General features: G+C 40.5%; 1 protein-coding gene across 2 annotated transcripts in view; it reads right to left on the reverse strand.

Annotated features, from left to right (window-relative positions):
- Nucleotides 1-11,308, reverse strand: part of ZNF366 (zinc finger protein 366) — a 35,039-nt gene that overhangs the window by 15,519 nt on the left and 8,212 nt on the right. Inside the window, exon 2 of one of the 2 annotated variants that reach the window (XM_009327229.1) lies at nucleotides 2,485-2,554. The exons of the other annotated variant lie outside the window; for it this stretch is intronic. The gene's annotated coding sequence lies outside the window, so the exon portion shown is untranslated. The remainder of the gene's footprint in view (nucleotides 1-2,484; nucleotides 2,555-11,308) is intronic. 2 annotated transcript variants of the gene reach the window in all.

Here is an 11,308-nt window from a genome sequence, read left to right on the forward strand (position 1 = left end):
TGGGGTTGTTGTGGCCAAAGTGCAGGACCTGGCACTTGGCCTTGTTGAACTTCATATAATTGGCCTTGGCCCATCGATCCAGCCTGTCCAGGTCCCTCTGTAGAGCCTTCCTACCCTTGAGCAGATCAACACTGCCGCCCAACTTGGTGTCATCTGCAAACTTACTGAGGGTGCACTTGATCCCCTCGTCCAGATCATTGATAAAGATATTGAACAAGACTGGCCCCAGTACTGAGCCCTGGGGAACACCTCTTGTAACCGGCCACCAACTGGATTTAACTCCTTTCACCACAACTCTTTGGGCCTGGCCATCCAGCCAGTTTTTTACCCAGTAAAGAATACGCCCATCCAAGCCATAAGCAGGCAGTTTCTCCAGGAGGATGCTGTGGGAAACAGTGTCAAAGGCTTTACTAAAGCCTAGGTAGACAACATCCACAGCCTTTCCCTCATCCACTAAGTGGGTCACCTGGTCATAGAAGGCGATCAGGTCGGTCAAGCAGGACCTGCCTTTCATAAACCCATGCTGACTCAGCCTAATCACCCGGTTGTCCTGTACGTGCTGCGTGATGGCACTCAAGATAATTTGCTCCATAACCTTCCCCAGTACTGAGGTCAGACTGACAGGTCTGTAGTTCCCAGGATTCTCCTTCCAGTCATTCTTGTAGATGGGCGTCACTTTTCCTAACCTCCAGTCAACTGGGACCTCCCCAGCTAGCCAGGACTGCTGACAAATGGTGGAAAGTGGCTTGGTGAGCACTTCCACCAGCTCCCTCAGTACCCTTGGGCAGATCCTACCTGGGCCCATAGACTTGTGTTTGTCTAAGTGGTATAGCAGGTTGCTAACCACTTCCCCTTGGATTATGGGAGCTTCATTCTGCTCCCCATCCCTGTCTTCCAGCTCAGGGGGCTGGGTACCCCAGGAACAACTGGTCTTACTATTAAAGACTGAGGCAAAGAAGGCATTAAGTACCTCAGCCTTTTCCTCATCCTTTGTCACTGTGTTTCCCTCAGCATCCAATAAAGGATGGAGATTCTCCTTAGCCCTCCTTTTGTTGCTAATGTATTTACAGAAACATTTTTTATTGTCTTTTACAGTGATCGCCAGATTAAGTTCTAGCTGGGCTTTGGCCCTTCTAATTTTCTCCCTGCATAACCTCATAAATGCATGCCTTGTAGTCGTCCTGAGGCATGCATTTATTTGAATGTGTTTGTGTGTGTTTGTGTACATGCATCCATGCAACCAGGCAGAGGTTAGGTTGGAAAACTAGACATATTTTCCCTCTGTCACCTGTGACATGTTGATGCTATTTATAACACCGTTCTTGGAAATGCTGGGTGGAGAGCATGAAGGTGGTTGGAGTACTAAAGACACTCCTGTTTCTTTTTCAGGAAGGTCCGTGCTGGGTAAACCTGCTTCTAAAGATAGATAAAAGCACATCTCTGTGACGTAGTTAGGCTGTGGACAAGAGAAAGTAATCTTAAAAACCTGCTTGCAGACAGATTACTTCCTTCTAACAGGGTAGACTGTGGAATTATCTTTGAGATATTGTGTGAAGCCAAAGGCTCAGTGACAAAACTTTAAGATGGACAATTTAGAGAAAGGAATCAATCAATGCACAAAGAGGAGTAGTAATTGAAGAAAAATTGTAGGATCTCTAAACTGATGATTCAAAAAACACCTGTGATAGTGGAAAAGGCTAAAAAAAATTGCTTACAGCTGGGACAAGTATCTAATAATTATACCAGGATGTGACTTCCGCTCCCTAGTTCACTGATTGGAAATAGTGTACCTATATATGCACACTATATATATACACACTATATTTGTGTGTGTGTATGCATATATATGCAATATATATATGAGTGTGTATGTTGCATCAGAGAAGATTGTTAGGGAGTATGCATTCTGCTATGTTTCCTTGTCACCTTAACTTCCTGGGCAAAATAAGGAACAGTTGGATCTTGAAGACTCCAGGTACAAAGGCTTGACTTATTAAAAAGGGAGAAGGGGAAGGGAATCCTCTGAATACTGAAAAAGAGTCCACTTCTTTCCAAAAGATAAAAAGTTTATTTTCAAAATTCATTTTAAGCTAAGCTAAACTTAAAAAATTTGAACATAAAATATGCCTGTAGACCAAAATCTTCCCTTCAAAGTATGGGCCTGTCCCTCAAATGCCTTTCATCTTGTGCATCTGATTCTTTCCCAGCAATATGGGTATAAAATGCTTTGGAAAGCCCATAGCAATTGAGAACCCAGCTAAGTTATTTACTGCTTTTACTAGATTATTGAAATGCTGCCAAAAATACACAGAAGTGACAGTGAGTTGTGTATAATTGCTCTCTTGTCTCTTGGCTGCCGGTTACTCCCTTCTTCCACAGCCTGTTTTATGCAAAATTTCAATCTTTCTGGAACACGGAGTTATGGCAGAGGCTGTAGAACTGCTTGAAATTACTAGAAAGAAATAATTTCCTTGCACTACTAACCTTTGGCTGCTTTCACTGACCGTATGGGTTTATTCCACTGTCCACGGCTACACACATCATGGAACCAAGCCTACGAGGGAAAGTGTTTAACCAGTCAGTGACCAGCACAGTCAGAGAGGTGCTACATAATCCAACAAAAGAGCACTTAAAAGGGGAGGGAAAGTACAGATTTACAGTCTAAAAATGGATCACCTAGCTGGTTTTTCTTTTCCCCTTCAATCTGTCAAACCCCATGACGTAGAAATTAATTGAGGAAAGATTAAATGTAGCCTCTCCTTTCATCTCCTTTCATGTTGCTAGCAAACCCTTGCTAATTTGAATGGAGGCATGATCTTCAACTTGACCAGAACTTAATTCCATAAAAATGTGAATCCTGAGGAAACCGTAAAAGAGACTACAGATTTGACCTCCATGCAAGAAATAGTTAAGGAGCAGTCCCTTCTTCTTTAAATAACTTCAGTAGAGAACTTTAAACCTTTTAATAGCACAGTTTCCCAATAATTTTGTTCTATCTGACTCTGGAGTAGCTGATCTCATTTTAATACTCAACAACAAGTAAGGGGGGAGAATTGAAAATTTTTTGTTTTAAATATCTCCTTGGGACCTTTTGTGTTTCCTATAGAAGCACTTTAAAACTTCTTTCTTTCTTCAGCACTTAGTATTTAAAATGTAATGCTATGTAGCACAGCGGGGTGTGATTCTAAACATTGAGGTTAGTTTAAACCTGGATAGACATTAAAAATTCTAGCTTCTATCAGCAGTAGTTCAGCTCCTCAATTTTAAAAACTTGGTCTGGAAAGCTCACTGAGACAGAGGTTTCCATGCTGTATTGGCACTTAAAGATAAAAAACCCCCTAAACCCAGCACTCCAGAGCTTATTAAAAAGTTAATTTCTTTAGAACAGACAAGCATCCCTACAGTTTCTTTATTTAAATAAGTATATTTGGAAATACACTATTTTGAAAAATAGGACAACAAAGAAGCTCTCTCCCTGCCCTTTCAAAACCAGAAAAGAAAGGCTACAGTGAGTTCAGATAGTTGTTGAGGTATTTCCAAAATAGAATATCTATGCAGCAGCTAATAAAGTTGTTGAGTTAACTTCCATTAAAGAGGAAGAGAGTTTAATACAGAATATGAATCACCATTTACTTTCTCATTTCCACTCATCCTATTTCTCCAGACAAAGGATTTTAAAAAGTATATAAATCATGCTATTCACTCTACAAGCATATGCATTGTTACAGTCTCCAGTTAATATTCTGTACTGAAGTCAAGAGCAAGTTTTCTTTAGACTTCAGTGGAACCAAGATTCTGCTTCCTGTACGAAAGCGCCTTCTGTCTACAGACTGATAATAAGCCCAGACATAAAAAATGTGAGATTATGAAGTTTTTCAAGCTTAAACACTGACTACTACTGTTCTGATTTTGCTCTTGGGCAACACAATGGTAAAACCAGAAATGAGACCAAGATGAGTGAAAGTGATATGTACCCTCTCACAAAGGGAAATGAGCTACTTGATTAGGTTTGCACTTGTGTTTGCTACTTCAGAAGAAGATGAAACAGAGGAAAGTGTAGGAAATCTAAAGGTGGCTGAATAGACTGAACAGCTTCTCTTAGCTGGAAGAGAAATTCCACGCTTAATTGAACATGTATGACTGCAGAAACCGTGCCCTGTAAGAGTGCATTTCTGCTCTCCTCTTGGGGCCTGAAATATTGGCATCTATAAGGAAAGAATGAAATCTAAAAGCTGTTTCTGTGTTGGATGTGGTGAGGATCAGTGACAAATACACAGTATTACATTTCTTGAGCTGAAGTTGAGCAGTTGGAGAGCTTCAGCCTTATTGAACAACCAGCTGTTTTTTTTCAATTGCTGACTTTGGTAAACTGTTATTATAGACAGGTTTATAGTTATCTTAATAGGTTTAATGGGATCTTCTTCATTCAGTTCACACCTCCTAATACGTTTTTGTTTTAAATGTATTCAGTCATACTGCTGTTTAACTAAGCAACAAATTCTTTACTCAGTTTTCACTGATTTGCTATTTATGCAAAAGTTGCTTCAGTCTCAGGAGTTGACAAAAGGGGTTTTACTACAATGAATTCATCTCATTTTAGCAGCGAAGCAGTGTTCCCTGCCAAATCTACACTGCTTTGAGTTATTTGTCAGACTTTGAAAATGCCAGGAATACCTGTACAAACATGAATGTATCCATTACTGGTAACTAGCTATTTTCAGTTAGTACACATCTGATTCCCTCCTTACGATTTTCCCTGCTAGTTTCCTTCAATGGCAGCATGAACCCTCCATAAGTCCCTGTTTTCTTTCTCTTCCACTTCTTTTCTGTTGCTTCCAGTGTGTGAGTGACGTCGTGCAATAATGTTGCCGTTCCTCATTTCCTTTTCTATTGGGAATTTCATAGTTTCAGAGAGTTGGAAAACAATCATGTGGATGTTTTTAACCTGTAATTTTCGAGTGCATCTACCTTGTCTGTTTTGCTGGTTTTATGGCCTGTCTTGAGTAAGAAGTTGGACTAGATGATAATAATGTTCCGTATCTGTAAAATCCATGCACCTGCTTGTCATTTGTACAGTCAGATTTTTGTTTGTAGCTGCTGCCTTGGTGAATGATGCAGAAGTTCCAAATATGCTCAAAAAATTGAGAGTTATTTCAATACTAAGTTCACTAGATATTGGCTCAAACTGCCATTGTTATTCAATAATGGATTATTTGTATAGTTTTTTTCAAATCAAGGTACTTCATTTACTCTAAGCTTCAGTCACAGTAGTCATTAGAGGAGGGCAGAAGATAAAAGACCATGTTCAGCCTATACGAGAACTTCTCTAAAATCAGTGTCAAGCCTACTCTCTTAGTCTTTAATAAGTCCATGCAAGGTGTGTTTCCCATCTATGTTCTCCAGGCATAAATATCCATATTTCAGGCACACAAATTTGAAAAATGGACTCCATTAACATATACTGAGTGTATGTTAATATACTCAAGTTGAGTATATAAACTGAGTACCTGTTAATAGACCCAAATCAGCCTTGATGTCCTTATGCTACATTATTTGAAGCTAACCTAAAAGATTATTTACATTTAAAATGAAGAGAGCACTTTTTCTGCCACAGTGTGGAGCTGGGAGAAGACAGAAATTTGGACTACCTTATAAAAATAAACACAGATTTAGGGAAAGTATCGAAAATCAATGAATGCAGATACTGATTAAGGAGGCACAAATTTGGGGGAAGCCTTTAAAAAACAGGCCTGAGCTGGGAATAATAGCTGTTGTGGAGTTTGGTCAAATCTTTTCCAATACCACTTCTACAAACACTTGTTTTCTCTCTCTCACATGCATGTAGATGTGGTGTCAAATGAAGTCTGTGATTTAACCACCAGCTTAATTGTCTTCTGAGATAAGGCTTCTTGTCCCATGCCTTTTATGAGACAGATATGTCTGCTTAAATGGAGAACACTATCAAGATAAAGATATTGCCATAAATATTTCTCTTGCCCTTTTGGATTGCCATCATTAATAGAATTGGAATTGGAAACAAGTAAACAATTGCTGATGAAAATGATCTGGAATGACTGAAAACGAGAAGTGAACCAGATCAGGTTTTCTCTTCCTACATTAGCATGATAGTACTGAGAGGCTCGGTATCTTTTCACTTCTCCCTGGGAAATTACCTTCATCTGCTGATATCAGGCCTCAGGATAAAACTTCTTGTTTCCATCAACAAATGTGGTGTTTTTCTCAGCAAATGCTTGGCAAAGGAAAACTGACAACCTTGGTAACTCTTCCTTTGGCATAATCAGAGGTCACTAAGGTTTATGGAAAGACTTCCAATGAACTCTGAAACTAATCCTTCACAATTGTCCTCGTTATTTGTTATGGGTTCTGTTGTCTGATGAGATACGAACCCATCTATGCCATGACCAAAATTTGATATTTTTGACAAATGTATTGTATACATATGGAAAAAAAACTTATACCCTGAGACAATATATTAACAGATGGTAACCATTGCAGACAAACTTAATGGAAATCATACAGTCACACACCTAAGAAACTTAATTGATTAAAAAATCTGACACATTTAAACAGCTTAACATGGCACAGTAAACAGATGCAACAAGCAATGAACTTTCAAAGATATCTTATAAATTAAATAATCATTTTTTTTCCTTCATTGACTCTGTTTTGCCATGTCTTCCTTGCTTCATGTTTGAAGTTTGATCATTTTAGATATTCCTTCTGCTCTAAGGGCTTCCTATGCAGTGTAGCTGCATTAATACTGCCTGGGAGATGACACCAATACAAAGAAATGGGTCATCTCTCAGAAAACTGTGCAATAGAAATACCCTCACTGCATTGTCTTTGTTATTGCTAAATTTTAACATTTTAACTGACATAACTTTTGCTTTATTTTAGCTGGGAAATACAGAAGTTTAGGAAACACAACCATTTGCTTGCATTGCCTATAGAGTGGATTTTGGAATCATTTGGCTATATGTGTAACTTGGGTTTGTACTCAATTTTCAGGAACCAAGACACTACGAGCACTTTTACAGGATTATAATTACTTTGGTATTTCTTGTAATAGAGAAAATGTTTAAAATAGTATCAAAATGAATGCACATACACTTTTCCATAACTTACAGATAATTTTTGTTCTGATAATTATTGAAAGTGTTAAACTAGATTCTGAGGCTTCCTCCGCTGAAAGTCTGGAGGAGTACCACCGCCCACCCTGCCAAAGCTGCGGGCACTGTTTGTGGCATCAGATGTGCTTATAGAGTGGTTTATGGCATAATTTGCTTTTCAATGGTGGCATTGATTAGATTAGATTAAATTAAAAAAAAATTTGCCTGGTGCTGTAGTGAGGTAGCTGTAGATATTTTCCTTCTCTCCAGTATAAATGCTGTGTTCTCAGTTTAGCAGAATCATTTGCTATCCTTCTTGTTTCGTTTGTGTGTGCTCTGTCCTTAGTTTAGCAAAACCTCTGCTATCATTCTCACTACTTTTCTGTTGCCTAACAAGACAGTGGGAGGAGGTCACAGAGCAGTATGGCTGGGTTAACCACTGAACATCTGCAATAGGGCCTTACTGGTAATGCCCCTAGCAGTACTTAAGCCTCATGGACCATCTCTAGTCATTTCAATGTACATATGAAGTGCCCTTTGAGTACAGTTTAGGCGTGCTGCTGTTTTGGCTCTTTATTTCTCTTTTTCTTATCCTCCTTTCTCCTTTTTTTTTCTTTTTTCTTCCTCTTTGTGAGTTTTCTTAGTTCTTCTCTTATGTTTCCTTCCCTCTTCACTTCTCCATTCCATCTGTGGTTCACTCCCTCTCTGCTTCTCTATTCTATCTGCTAAAATGGTCAGCAACACATAGATAACCTGGATAATGAAGTGGATGTTAAGTCCACAGGCTCTAAAGTGTTAGCTGTTTACACAAAGTCACCCCAAACCACAGCTACACATGGTGGGAGCTTGCAAGGCACAGCGAATTATCTGGTCTGAAAGTGTGTAAAGGGACAAAAATTGTATGTCCTCAGCTGAGCACCTCCACCTGCCTGATTCTCTGGTACCAACAGGGAATTCAAGGCTACTTTGGAGTGGGGAGGAAGGGGAGACGGAACAGTTGTTTGTTGGCAGATCTACCTCTAGGTCCACAGCACAGCCCTGCCCCATCTCTGCCCACAGCAGGGTGGGCTCTGGACCAGCCTCTTTCCCTCCACAGAAACTTGTTAAGTGTAGCCTGAAACAGAGCTGCTGGTGAGGTACAGGAGGATGTAAAACCAGACATATCAGCTCAGGCTAGTAGTGTAGCTAACCCAAGATACTGGTCTTGTGAAGAACATAAGAGAGAGGAAAGAGTATCATGACAACTTTCCAGCATTTTCTTCAGGCCTCCAGCTGCCTGTGGCTCAGAGCTTTCCTGATCCAAAGATGTTGCATTCTGATTTTCTTCTTATTCCATGAAGGATGGAGTGGATAAAAGTTATTTAATATAAAAATCCAAAGACAACAACTTCTTGTGGGCTGAGGGACATACGGAGATAGGTACTGTTGCCTGGGGAAGTGAGATATCTCTGAGTGCTTTGATGGAGGGTCTTGTACCTCCAGAGATTTAGAGAGGACCCAGGACAGTGAGAATCATAGAATCATAGAATCATTATTAAGGTTGGAAGAGACCTCCAAGATCATCGAGTCCAACCGTCAACCCAACACCACCATGCCTGCTAAACCATGTCCCTAAGCGCCTCATCTACCTGTCTTTTAAATACTTCCAGGGATGGTGACTCAACCACTTCCCTGGGCAGCCTGTTCCAATGTTTAACCACTCATTGGTTAAACATTGCAGAGAGCTGCGCTGTGCAGGAGGAGAGATGCCCACGTACGCTCTTCTCAATCTGCCTCTCCCTGAAACACTTCTATTTCTTCTCCTTGAAGCCCCCTGAAACCCATGTGTACTGGAGGTTATTTCACTCATGCCCCACTTTCCATCTCCCCACCAACTCCCTGAACAGCTGACCCTGTCCTGCTTCAATTTCTCCCATGTTTAGAAACCATTATTTTGCCACTGTGAAGCTGGATCATTTTTGCTGATAACCCTTTAACTGCATAGTCTTTATTGGTTAGGGTTTTTTAAATGTACAATGCCTCTCTTTTTTTCTTTTTTTATTCACCAAAACAGGAGAGAAAAATAACATTCATATTCTGAATAGAAGTTCAGAGGATACGCGGGGGTGAACTATTGCCTCAAGCTGGCTAACCAATCTGTGGCACCGGGCTGCTTTTGAAGGTGCTCCTGTGTTCATGTCAAGAAGAAATTGTCTTAGGTACCCCAGACTAGTTTCACCTGTTTTGAAAACAAAAGCGCAAGGCTGAGTGCTGAGAGCTGTTGTCCAGGAAATGAGTACGGGTCTGAGTTTAGGCTGAAGATGTACCTTAACAAATTGCGCTCACCCATACTGGACCCTCAGTCCTTTGGCACTGCAGAGGAAAGGTTACGAGGCCGAATGAACTGAAGGGAGCCTGGCACCATAGCTAAGGCATAAACACAATCACTCAGGAGGGTGAAGTGCCTTTAACTTTAAATAAGTTGAAAGCTAAAGGAGAAGTGATGTCTGGAGGCGACCCCAGACCTATCTCTAGAGGGATGGAGTCTGCAGCCCTGACTACCCCGCCTGACTTCTCTCTGCTCCCTGCCCCTTGGCACTTGCTTTTTTGTCTGTGTAATGGGCTGGCTCCAGACAAAGGAGAGCAGGGTTACCCTTAGAGGCTCTAGTTAGGGCACACACTTAAGAAGCTAGAGATGTGGGTCCAAACTCCTCAGGGGGGAGGGAGGAAGGAAATTAATCAAATTCTCCCACCTTGTGGCTGGTATATTTTGCACTGAATTTGATGTCATTGGTGTATATTCAATTTCATATAAACATTCTTACAAGACTGGGTCCCCAAGAGCATTTGGGCATAGGTATACTGAGTTTCCAGACCCTGCCCAGAGTTCAGGGCTGACAAGACCAGATTGGCCATGATGGTGACATTGGGAGCACATACAGTAGCAGAGCTTTAAATGTGCAAAGCTTAACTGGTGCCAGCAGACCGGGTGGAAATGCAATTTGATCCTGCCCTCACTAGTTATTGGAATTAACGATGGGTTGGCCAGCTCAGTTAGTTTCTCAATTAAACAATGGCAGTAATTTATCCTAAGTAACTGTCCTAATTCTCTCCCTGGCATCATCCACATTGTACTGAAATCATTATGGAAAATCTGGGGTGTAGCTCAGAACAAGATTTGGGATTTGGCTGTTATGAGGTGATGCCAATAAGACAAATTTCTTCCTTAAGTGGATAAGGAACTCCCATGTCAAAGGCTGGAACCATGGATCTGCCCCTGCCTTTATAACGTATGTGGAGTCACTTTAATCACTGTTTATAGAAGTCCTATCACTCCATCCCTGTTTCCTGTCTACTTCCATATCTGCCACTACAAATTAAAATAGTACATTTCTGGCACCATAGGAATCCTATGTATTAAATAGTTTTTCCTCTGGAAAATTATCAAATAACACTAACACAGTTTTAGGATTTTTTTCCCACCATACAGATATTATAAGTGACAGGGTGAACAGAAGAACAAATAAATAATATCAATATAAGGAAGGATCTGGTAGCAAAATATTAATATTGGATAGAGTGTGGAGTCCTTGAAAGAAACACTTTGGACATAATGTTTCCACCTACAAAGCACAATCATTGAACACTATAGTGAAGCTGAGACAGAGGGGTTTTGAGCTGTACAGTAGTATTATTTTAAAACAAATAACAGAGCTATGCAGAACACCCAAAATTAGAATGATCAAAAAAGAATGGCCTTCCATAACCCTCATGTTGTCCTGCTTGAGCTGTTGTTTTGAAAGTAAACCTTTCATTGGCTTTCATGACCTTTAAAAAGGAAATAGATTGAGCTTTCCTTCCTACTGTAGTCCCAGTGTCGTTATCACCTCTATGGAGGCCAGAGGGATGGTCTGGCCTCCTCCCACCTCTTTGTTATCTTAAAGGCTAGCTAAGGGCCACCTTCAGCCTTGGTTCTTCAAGCCAGCCTGCTGGCACCCTCCTACACCATTAGCAGTTAATTGCACCTTCTGGGCATTGCATGCGTAAAGCAACAGGTACCTCAAAAAAGAAAATACCAGGTAAAATGTGAACGTATGCTTGGAGAAGGGCCAAGGGAGAAGAGGATTGTGTGGGAAAGTTTTCATATAGTCTCCAAAACAGGTTAGTTTTTTAATGAAAGTCTAGTTTTACTTAAACGT

This window comes from Pygoscelis adeliae, unplaced genomic scaffold, assembly GCF_000699105.1.
Source record: "Pygoscelis adeliae isolate BGI_AS28 unplaced genomic scaffold, ASM69910v1 Scaffold26, whole genome shotgun sequence".
Taxonomy (NCBI): domain Eukaryota; kingdom Metazoa; phylum Chordata; class Aves; order Sphenisciformes; family Spheniscidae; genus Pygoscelis; species Pygoscelis adeliae.